Consider the following 12712-nt stretch of genomic DNA (forward strand, 5'->3'; position numbering starts at 1 on the left):
ATTTAGAAAAAAAATCTCTTCCTTTCCTCTCCTTCTTTCCCCATTCCCATGAATGTCAAGGTAATGATGATGATGAATCTAAATAGGATTCAGATCAAATGTCAGGTAAGAGAGGAAAAGGTGAAGATCACAGGACTTAATTTGAAGAGGGGAAGTCTTTCATCCCTTAATGATCTCTTGATCGGAAGGAGCATGCTTATATGTAGTTGTTGGCATTGATTTCCTGCAAGAAACTAGCCTCTATTTCAGGAGCATCCAGTGCTCCGGCTGTGGTCAAGTTTCCCCATTGCCTTCTGAGCCAGTAGCCAAGGAGCCGATGAGGCTATGAAGTGCAGCATTTGAGTGGTCCCCTTCCAGCTAATGCAGTGTTCCATGAGAGAACAATATTCCGCTAATGCGACCCAACTTTCTTGGAACAATTCTAGTAGCTCCTGTTCTCTGTCAGTCCAGGAGTTTGATAAACCCTTCAGGTCATTTCAGCCACTTAAGCCCCCTAGAGAGGATGAGGGAAGAGAAACTTTGCATCCTCTGTTCGTTTTGCAGGACTGGCTGAGGCTTTTCTTCCTCTCTCCTCCCAGCCTGCTCCCTCTCTGACTAGCTACATCCTGGAAAGGCCTCACAGCCGTTTTCTTCACAAATGTTGGCAAGACTCCAAACACCAGGTTGGGTGTGTTGGGGGGGGGGGATCATCTCTGACATGTACTTGTGACAGAGTTAATTTGAGTAATAGACAAAGGTTACCAGCTCACTGGATCTGCTCGCTACAGGGCTTTTGGTTCTGTCTCCTTAAAGTCGTCCATTACCTTCTGGGATTCCCTTCAGAATCCTCACCAAGCATTCTCTCCTGTTGGTCTACACTGGTGATTCCCTGTACGTGCTAGCACCTGGTCCACTGCCCGAGGATTCATCCTGAGTCTACCCCACATACAAGATGCCTAAGCATTCAGCTGGACCCCATTCATTCAAGGGGCAAATGTGCCTCTGCTCATTCATTCCCTGTTGCCATACCGTTCCTTTTCACTGAGGCTGCAAAGCTACATGAATGTGCATATCTGTTCAGATTCCTTCTTTAGTTTCTGTCGTGTGTTCTGTTCTGCTGGTGAGAAGCCCCCTTGCCCTTGCAGCCCTGGGAGATGGCCATGTGGTCCCGGGTTCAGTTTTCCAGTAACTCACCCCAAGCTTTCTGGTTTAAACCTCCTTTTTAAAAGGCTCATTTTGTCCTAAAAAACAACATGAAAATCAAACAAGAGGCTGCTCATCCCCCCACAGACTGTCAGCCTCATTTAATAATTTGAGTACATTCTCTCCGGACCCCCAAACAGTATGTTTTGTATATTGAACCACCATGACAGACACAGATACAAAGCAATTCATGGTTGGTTTTCAGTCATACAATGTTCCAACACCCATTCCTCCACCAGTGTGCATTTCCTACAACCAATGTCCCCATTTCCCCCTCATGTCACCCCCAATGCATACCCCAAGCCAGCCTCTATGGCAGGCACTTTTCTTATCTCTCCGCTCTCTCTCTCTGTCTCTCTCTGTCTCTCTCTGTCTCTGCCTCTGTCTCTGTCTCTATCTCTGTCTCTGTCTCTGACTCTCTCTCTCTCTCTCTCTCTCTCTCTCTCTCTCTCTCTCTCTTCTCTTCACTCCAACGTTTGGGCATATGGTTTGCAAAATCGGTACTGAAACAAAATCGTGCTTGTTCCTTTACCTCCTTTCAGCATGCAGTTCTTATGCAGATTGTTCATTTCCAACTGTCATTGTCACAGTGGTCTCTCCTCTATCCCAACTGACTTCTCCCCCAGCCCTTGAGACCAGCTTCCAACCATGGACCAATCCTCCTGGCCCTTGTTTCTACCCCACAAAGTATGTTTTAATTCTTCTGGTGCAGAGCTAAGAACAGTCAGGTGGTATGAGACTCAGAAGAGGACTATTGTCTGGTTATGCCTCCACTGCTGAGAACAGCCAGAAGTCAAGGGTGGGAGCAAGAAACTAAACTTGTATGAGCTAGACGTATCAACATGTATGTATTCAACATAAGCACTTATGCAAAAAAAAAAAATGTAGTTTTAGGATCTTCTACCATTTCTAGATACAGACCAAATTTATATTCATCCACATAAAACAGCAAAACTCTTAGCAAAATAAGAACCTTACTTCTGACTGGTTTTTAAATTTGAACAAATAGGCATCCCCAAATCCCACTCATCTGACTCATCAGTGGTTGAACCAGGTAAGCATGTGATTCTGTGATACCTGTCTCTTCATGTATAGGCAAGCAATTACTGGTAGTCTCACCTTTATCCAAAAACCACATTTCAGTTGGGTGCTCAATAGTAAACACAGGCCAAAGGGGGCATTCTGACAGAGGTTCCATTGACTTCAGCTATTTAAAGACTTGTGGGTGCGGCTAATCGTCAGTGAGTCAGTAGGTTGCCAAGCTAATATAGCAAAATACTCTTTCTGGCACACAGACTCTGCTTCAGGTCCAAGAGAGGTTATGAAAGAGTTGCAGCTTAGACAAAAATGCTGCCACTCTTCCTTGTTTTTTTTTTTTAAATAATGTTAAGTTTTCCCCAGTCATCCAGAGAAATATAAATCCAAGATAAGAAGTTAAGGACTTCTGCTCTGATTCTTTCAAAATAAAAGTAGAAGGAGATCTTACTAAACACATGCCATAAAAAATTAAAATAAAAAACAAGCATTGCACTTATGCCAAATCTTTGGAAATTTATGCCCCCAAATTCACAGGACTGAGAAGGATTAATCTGAAAACTCTTATAGTAATATAGTTCATCTAGTTTAGGTTGATGCATATGAAAATATTATGGTGTCAAGTGAGTGCAGTTTGCCATTTTCAAATACTGTGTTCAGTTTTTCAGAATGTATTCAAGATCAGGTATTAGCAACAATTCAGTAATTTTAAAAAATGTTTAGACTTGAGATACTTAGATTGGTTGAGGATTTATGGACAATTCTTGTAGAAAACTAGGCACTCTGAAGAGCGAGCGTGTGCACTCGAGGGCTCTCCGGGCGGCTCTGTCTGACCGCCTGCATTCGGTGCTCTGGAACCGCTGTGTATGGGCTGGATCAGGACTGCCGTTGGCCAAGGACAGTCGAAAGAAGAACGAGGACCAAGCTGGTTGCTGATTAGTTACCGTTTATTCAATCTTCCATCTTTCTCATCTCCCACACTTCTAGCTCCGTCCTCTCTCTGGATCTACCATAGCTCTCAATTCTCTCTCTTCACTAGTCCCCCTACTCCTTACCCTCTCCCTTCACCTTGCTCTCTAGGCTACACACAGCCAGGTAGCAAAATCAACATAAGAAAGCCCTTCCTGAAGGCAGGGCATTCCAAAGCCCTTCCTGACTGCCAGCAGGTAAAATACCTCTTGAGGTTTTTCTCCTTTCCTTAGCCCAAGAACTTATTCACGTCTGAATACTAGTTATTTTTGTATGGACATAGCAAGAGATACACTGAGGCTTATAAGGCAGCTCTCCTGGCAACATCTTGTCACAGACTCAGACTACAGTACTCAGGCCAGATTAATCATTCCTCACCCTAGCAGGGTCCGAATCTAGTTATCACTGTTTGGATCATGACAGCATTTGTCCATGACCAAGCTCTTAACTTAACTTACAGTTAAGCATTAGGCACTTTGGCCAGGCCCATCTCGATGCCAGGGTAGCACACAACTCACTGCTTGCCCTGGGTCTGTCCTGTCCCTTGTCAGGACCCTGCTTTAGGGGATGCTAAGAAGTAAGGGCAACTGAGGTTTAGGTTGAGAGAACAGATGCCCAGGAGGAAAATATCATGTAGAGTCAAATGATTCCCAGGTTACAAAAGCATAGCATTTGCTAAGTCTTCCTGTGTCTATACAAAAGGACAGTGCTCTGAATAAACTATGCAAAGGACTCAAGGAGAAGAGAAAAACATTTACAAGTCAATAGAACACTAAGAAAGAAGTTACAAATAAATACAGAGGAATGGGAGCACTGTGATGGGAGTAACCTAATAAACATGAACTATCAGAGGCTATGTTATCCTACAAATTCTGTCTTATGTCATTTGACAAACCTGAATGAATGCTTTATTGCCCAGGTTATTCATTAAGCATGCATGGTGGTCATTCTCTTGGCCATCATATAGACTCAAAGACAATTCTCACTCCTTTGAAGAATCATTTCTTCTCCTCTTGCTTCATCTGCTTCATCAACCTATTTCACCTGCTTTTGGAAAATCCATGCCCAATCCCTGAAGGACAGGTACACAAGCAGGGATAATCAAATACTGGAAGGAAGTGTTGTTTGCCGTTGATGACGTTTTTGAAATGTGCTTCAATGAAATACCTCCTGACGAAGATGCTGGCTGCTCCCTCTACACACTTCTTTGCTTCCTCTGCTCTCTGGCGGAAAAGGTCCCCCTCTTAGCCAATTCAAGCAAACAATACAACCAAAGAAGTTTAATTATTCACCCAGTGGTAGCAGTGGAACAAATGTATGTCAGGTATGTCAGTGTATGTCACAGTGTATGTCTGATACAGTGTATGTCAGACACTGTTGCTGAACCTAGAGATAAATAAGTGAACAATATATCTGATGATTCCCAACTCTATGGAGTTCTTTATCATGGGATTGGAGTGGGTAGAAAGTAAGCAAATGCAAATACACATTGAGATGGTAAGCACTGAGGCAGGGATGGGGGGGGGGGCAATAAACAAGAAGGAGAAACCCAACTACAGCAGAACCAGTGTTAACTGAGATGCTCAGGGAAGGTCTCAATGAGCAAGTATCAACTAAGCAGAGACTTTATAGAGCAAGGGGAACAAGATTGGTACAGATCTGTGGGCAAATATCCAGAAAGAAAAAAAGGAAAGCTGTGAGTAGGCATAAACCGAGTTTTGAGTGAGGTTTGATGCCAGTGCAAGCCAGAAGGTTGGCTAAGGCAGAAGATGACCAGGTGGTAAAAGAAGGGCAGAGGATTTCACAGTGTCCTGTCAACTAATGGAAGAGCTCTAATGTCATAACAAAAGGAAGTGATGATCACTATCAATACTGATCAGTGGCATGAATTATATTCCAGGGATCAAGCAGCACATTTGATACCTGGTTCCTACTACTTCCTAATGGTAGCCTTTGGCAGTTCATTATTATTATCCCAGGATTCCTCTGTTAATAAGTAACTCAGAGGCAGTACAGATGAGTCTATTTCTCGAAGGCACACTCCTTGCCTTATACAACTCATCTTGTATACTGTACACAATGTGCACAAATTGATGGGGAAAGAAGAGATTATTCCGTAGGTGCCAAGATCACTGTTTCTGAATCTGCTTAGATTTAATTGACACAAAGAATTATAAAGTCTAGCTGTACTAAAAGTCAAATGCAAGTGAAATCCTAGAGTAATGAAATAAGAGTTTGTATTTATTTATTTTAATTTTGGGGCTTTGGGCCATGCTCAGCAGTGCTCAGAACCTGCTCCTGTCTCTGCATTCAGGAATCACTCCTGCACTCCTGGTGGGCCTCCTGGGACCGTATGGGATGCTGGAGATCAAATCCAGATCAGATGCCCACAAAGCAAGTGCCTGCACTGCATTTCCAGCCCCAGAGTACATATTTAACAAATTTCAAAACAGTGCAAAACATGTGAAAATATTAGATATGATAGAAAAAGAAAAGAAGAGAAAAGAAAAGAAAAGAAAAGAAAAGAAAAGAAAAGAAAAGAAAAGAAAAGAAAAGAAAAGAAAAGAAAAGAAAAGAAAAGAAAAGAAAATGTGTTTTAGACCTGACTATATTAAATCTTAAATCTCTCTTCGTATAAACAAAAATTCAGAGGTGCTTCAAAGGTACGTTTCATAAAAGTGTTCCTGTTATTTAATTTACATAATTCACTGAAGTGTAGACGAATGTCAATAAAATTAAAATAACCTCCGCAAAGGTTAGGAGGAAAACTTGAAGGATAGAAATATATTCAAAAATCAGAAAAATATTCCATTCTACTAATAGGCATAGAAATGAGTTAAAACATATATACATATATTTTCACCAATAACATTGGCAAGAATTTTTATGGTAATACCTACCAGTGGTTCATGGAAGGAAGACAAGTTTAACTTGCATTGTTGTTGTTAGTTATGAAGCTTATTAATGTCTGTGTTCTGGTTGTAATTTCTCTCTGGCAAAGGCTTTTAATTTTTGCATTAAATGGAATTGAAAGTGACTGTTTCAGTGGACAAGAATTTTAACCAAGGCAGGGTCAGAACAATGTAAGGCCCATGTAGAGCCCCTGGAAAACACTTTGCTGATGACTACTCATGAACTTGTTTATTCTCTTTACAGAATGTTCACATACCTTGAGGAGATCCCAAAGATAACACATTCCTGGAGATAATAAGTAAGAAAAATCTTTGCAATTCACATAATGACTAGAGATGACCATTTTTATGCTGTTGAAGATTACTGTTTTACATTTCCATTGGGAACCAATGAAGGCAGGTCCTTTTGATTGTCATTCTTGGTTAGTTAGCCTCTCCCAAATCTAGAAAGTGAAGTCCATGGAAAATCTCATGGTGTATTCCAATTAAAACATGTCCTGACTAGAGTCCTGTGGGATATACCATTTCAGAAAATATAAAAAGGTTTTTTTTTCTTTTCGCATGACCTGGCTGTGTCTCTAATTTTCTTATAAAAGAATTATTTATGGTGGTGTAGAAATTTAATTAGAATTTCCATATTATTCTAATTAAGTTGTTAATTTTGGGTGATTCATTTAGTAGAAAGCTAATTCACGTTGGCAAATAATAATTTCTTGAGTTAAGACTCAGGTTGTTTGCAAAGTAATGCTTCCTAGAAACATCTACAATTAATTATGTGGTCTTCATGATAGTATAAGTGACCAATTTATTTGGGCCAAAAAGATTTTTACAGTGCTTCATGGACATACATTGACAAATGGAGAATAATTCATTTGCTAACAAAAATACCTAAAGTAAACCTTCTCAAAATGTGTGCTACTTCTGGGGCTGGAGCCATAGTACAGTGGGTAGGGCATTTGCCTTGCATGCGACTGACCCGGGCTCGATTCCCAGAATCCCATATGATCCCTTGAGCACCGCCAGGAGTAATTCCTGAGTGCATGAGCCAGGAGTAATCCCTGTGAAGCGCCAGGTGTGACCCAGAAAGAAAAAAAACATGTGTGCTACTTCTGGGGATAGGATTGGTGTTTGAACATTGTATGTCTGAAACTCAACTTTGTACATGACCACGCCTCATAAGAAATTCAAGGAAAAACTTGAGTTATCGTAACCTTACTTATAATTTCAGTAGACAAAATAGATTCCAAGAAATAAAATCCAAAGATGTTTCTATGAATCTATGTTATAAAAAAGTATATCAAGAAGTTGGTAAGTCTGGAGTACATGGTTCAAACAAAATAAAACAAAACTTTTATAGTAAAATTTGTATTGTAATTAAAATCCACTTTCACGATAAATAAAAATTTAAAGCTATATTTGGAATAAATGTATTTTAAGATATTATAAATAAAACACTGACATTCTTTCTTATTCTTTGTCATATATATAGTCAGTCACATGATGAGAAATAAAATTGTAGATTAAAAAATACTCTTACTATTGGAAGCACTTTAGTATTATTATATACAAATAGAACAGGTTGGGAGATGGAAATGAGAAAAAAATTAACATTTATTAAGTGCCTAACACATTACACTAATTGTTTTATTGTTAAAAAAAACTTTCAAATTAACTCTTCTTTTCACTTCATATGAAGGAACATTTTGTCCTATATTACCTGTTTGATAAGATCTTTCAAACTAAGATTCCATGCAATTTCTACTATGGAAAAATGTAACAAAGTATATTATGATAGGGTGTATTCCATTATATTAATGTGTATTTCATTGTAAAAAAAAAAGCAACAATAACTCAAAACAAGCACTCTGTCCTGGGTCCAAACGATAATACAATGTGTAAGCTGTTTGCCTTGAATGCAACTAGCATGGCTTGATCCCCATGACTTTGTATGACTCCCACACCCCACCAGGATTAACCTGTGAGCACAGAGCAAGGAATAAGTCCTGAGTTTAATTGGGAGAGGCCAAATCCAACCCCGCAAATTCCTGCAAACTAACAAAACTGATTTCACAATGAGAAGCATTTATCAGACTGAAAGACAAAGTTAAAATTAGAGGCTGTAAAGTTCCTGTAGGCATGTATAAATAGGATTTTGATACACACATGTAGATTTTGTGGGAGAGTAAACCTTTGTGGGATAGTTAATTCTCTAATTCGAAATTTAACTGAGAATCATGAGACCTGATTTGTAGCATTTGCTGATTGCCAGTTGCCTATCCCCCTAGTACAAATAGTCCCCAAACAGCACATTCGAGCTATAAATGTGGAAATCTCGCACACTTGACTCTTCTCAGCAAGTCTGATTGATTCTAATATTCTGCAGAGACATTTTACTAGTGTATTAGGCCCAAAGACATGAATTTAATCAAAGGCTTATCCTTGGGGCTTTATGGGATGTGACTCTCAAGTGATTACTTTTCATAAATGGAATTTAAATTCAAATACTGATCCACTTTATTTTTCTTTTGTGTTTTGGGCTACATCTGGCAATGCCCGGGGGCTTCTCCCAGCTCAGTGCTCAGGTGTTACTCCTGGGGCTGCTCAGGAAACTATGTGGTGCTCAGGATCTGACGTGGGGCTACCACATGCAAATTTTGCACTCCAGCCCTTTTGACCACCTCCCTGCCCCTTGATTCACTTTCTGTGTAAACATTCTGCACATTCTGTGTAAACATTCTGCACAACTGACCAATTATTTGGAAAAAATCCATTTCTATGAACAAGAGTGTGCCTTAACTGGCATCTTTTGGTTACTGTTTGCAGGTGTCTTACATAAACATTTCTATTACAATTTATAGAACTTAATTTGTGAAAAGTCATACGTTTTCTGACCGCACCTGTAATTTTTCCTCACCTAATGATAGAGAAGAAATGACTCTATCCTATTTTATTTTATTTCAGTATTGGGGTCCACACCCTGCAGTGCTTGGGTCTTCCTCCGAGTTCTGTGCTCAGTAATCATTTATGGAGGGATTAAAGGACAATATGGGATTCCAGTGACTAAACCCAGGTCGGCCATATGCAAGTGCCCTACCCTCTAAACTATTTCTCTAGGTCTCTACTTTGATTTAAATCAAACTCCATGTTCAGTTAACTCATTTAATGATTCATTTTTTAAAAGTAGCCACTGAGCACTGCATATAGCCACTGAATAATTCAAACATACTTGCCCTCACAGAGCTTATGTCATGTGGGTGAAAATAAAATAACTAAATTGTAGATTCTATTTAAAATGTAAGTGTTACGGAGGCGAAAGAAGTATATCAGTATAAAGAGAAATGGGAGTAACTTTGACTGGGAGTAGCACAAGCTACTAATATCATGGCCTTACAACATATGTGACCAGAGTTCCAGGTTTCCTCTCCTACCCCCCAGCCCCAGCCTGAAATCTTGACCAGTACCGTTTTATGTTTGGGTCTCATGATTTCAGTGTTGTTTACTTCATTGTTTGGATATTTGGATATTTAACTCCATCATTCCTCAGCATCACCAATGGACCTGAATCTCCTTGCCCCTTGCCCCTCATTGCTTCTCATCTGTCTCCTCCCCCATCAGCCCACCAACTGATTTCTCTCCTTCTCCGTACACTCTGAGTCCAACGGTGATCTAATCATCTCCTCCCCCTACTTTCAAACCATTGCGTTTCCCCACTCAGTCATTCTGAATTCCATACAAAACTGACAACATCCTGTGTTTATCCTTCTTCTGGCTTAGTGACTTAACATAGTATCTTCCAGTTTCCTTCATGTAGCAAATTGCACAGATTTCATCATTCCTCTAAGGAAGATCAATGGATGGCTAACAGGCACATAAAAAAATGAATGCTAGTTGTCACTTAATATTAAGGAAACCCAAATCAATATAAAATTAGATAAAATCTTATATCCATAAGAATGGCTCAGATCAAAAATACCTGAAACAGTTTGTGTTGGCTGGGATGTGGTGAAAAAGGAACTCTCCAGCTGGTGGGAATGGTATATGGTTCAACCCCTATGGAAAACAGTATGGAGGGTTCTCAGTAAACTTGAAATTGAGCTGCCATAACAACCAGTAATTCCACTTTGGGGTTTATATCCCACAGCAGGAAAACATTCATTAAAAAGGATGTATGCACACTATTATTCATTACATCACTCAGTACAATGGCTAAGATTTGGAATCAATTTAGTTGCCCAACAACAAATAAGTGGATCATGAAAATGTGATATATATGTATATATATACATATATATGCATATATGTAGGCTGGAGTGATAGCACAGCTGTAGAACGTTTGCCTTACACGCAGCTGACCCAGGTTCAATTCACCCACCCCTCTCAGAAAGCCTGGTAAGCTACTGAGAGTATCTCACCTGCACGGCAGAGCCTGGCAAGATATCTGTGGCATATTTGATATGCCCAAAACAGTAAAAACAAATCTCACAATGGAGATGTTACTGGTGCCCACTCTAGCAAATCGACGAGCAACAGGATGACAGTGACAGTGATACATATATGTATACACAGACATGCACTACTACACAGCTGATGCTCATACTTTTTAAAAAACCATCTGGCTTCCAAGTAGTGGTTAAAATAAAATTCTAAAGATTGTTGTGATACTCTACGGGAGAGAGGAAGTACAATCCAGATTGGTAGTCAGGGACGGGGTGGGTAGGAAGGGGGTCACATCCCCAGATAGTTGAAAACAGGATTTCCTAAAGGATGGGATGGGATGTGATGTGTAAGAAGAGAGAGAGCTAGTGTTCTCGGGGGTTTGGCTCTGAGCAACTCTGACAACAAATTATATGTGGAAAAGTAAAAGCAGAATTCTTGGGGCTGGAGTACTAGCACAGCAAGGAGGACACCTGCCTTGAATGCCACCAAGCTGGGTTAGAGCCCCAGCGTCCTGAGTATTTCCAGCAGTGTTCTGTAAGCACAGAGCCAGGAATAATCCCTGAGTTCTGCTGGGTGTGGCCCAGAGTCAAAAAAGAAAAACAGAAATTTTGAATTGGGAGGGAGCAGCAATGAAATTTTATGTTTCGACATATTAAATTTGAGATAAGATATCCGAGGGAGATGGCTAGTGGGTAGATTTAGGAGAAATTCTGTTCTGGACCTAAACATGTATTTAAATCCATGACTTTTATTTTACCATGGAATAGAGTAACATAAAGATTCAGGGGCTCATTATCAGCAATAGAAAACAAATTATCTAATGATGCCTTTTCAGCAGGTTGGATTGTTGGGGGAAAATTCCAAATAATAATGGTATGTCTTCTGTCGAAAAATTGAATGTAATCAAAGCAGAGAAAGAGTGAAGTGGAAATCATCTGCTACACAGGCAGGGTGAGGGGTGGGATGGAGATATACTGGGGTTCTTGGTGGTGGAACATGTGCACTGGTGAGGGGATGGGTGTTTGATCATTGTATGACTGAGACTTAAACCTGAAAGTTTTGTAACTGTTCTCACGGTGATTCAATTTAAAAAAATTAAATAAAAATAAATGGGATGGGAAGGAATGGGAGTGAAGATAGACGGTCTGCAATTACACCACCTCCGCTTCACTGATGATATCATTCTCATAACACCAAACATTAGCCAAGCGGCACAAATGCTGACCGACTTTGACCATGAGTGTGGAAAGGTCGGACTGCAGCTGAATCTCGACAAGACGATGTTCATAAAAAAACGAACTGGTCCCTGAAGCTCCATTTGCTCTCAATGGAACAAACATCTCTGAATGCAGCAGCTATGTGTACCGGGGTCGAGAACTCAACATGAGGAACAACTTGGTGCCAGAACTGCGCAGGAGGAAGAGAGCAGCGTGGAATGCCTTCAAGAGCGTCGAAGAGGTGGTTAAGAGAACGAAGAACCTCCGACCCCAGGCACATCTTTTCGATTCCACCGTTCTTCCTGCACTAACATATGCCTCAGAGACCTGGGCCCTACACAAACAGGATGAGAATGCTATTAGAGTATCCCAAAGAGGAATCGAAAGAGCTATGCTGGGAATATCATGTCTCACTCAAGTGAGAGAAGGAATCCGGAGTTCTGACCTCCGTCGATGGTCAAAAATCAGGGATGCTGTCTTGTTTGCCAAGGCATCAAAAATCAGATGAGCTGGTCATGTAATGTGATTCAGAGATGACCGCTGGACTAGAGCTGTTAGACTGGATTCCACGGGACGTCAGAAGACCTCATGGCCGCCCACCAACTAGATGGTCAGATTTCTTCATCAAATCTCTGAATGAACGATTTGAGGCTCTTCCTGTTCCTGGAGTGAGCAGATATCATTGGGCTGCACTAGCTCGAGACAGGACAAATGGAGATGTTACTGGCGCCCGCTCAAGCAAATTGAAGATCAACGGGACTACAAGTGATACAAGAGATACAATAAAATAAAAAAAGAAAAAGAAAAAGAAAAAAAGATTCAGGGGGCTGGAGTGATAGCACAGCAGGTAGGGCATTTGCCTTGCACTTGGCCAACCCGGGTTCAATTTGCAGCATCCCATATGGTCCCCCGAGCACTGCCAGGAGTAATTCCTGAGTGCCAGGAGTCACCCCTGTCCAT

This window comes from Sorex araneus, chromosome 2 (genome assembly GCF_027595985.1).
Source record: "Sorex araneus isolate mSorAra2 chromosome 2, mSorAra2.pri, whole genome shotgun sequence".
Taxonomy (NCBI): Eukaryota; Metazoa; Chordata; class Mammalia; order Eulipotyphla; family Soricidae; genus Sorex; species Sorex araneus.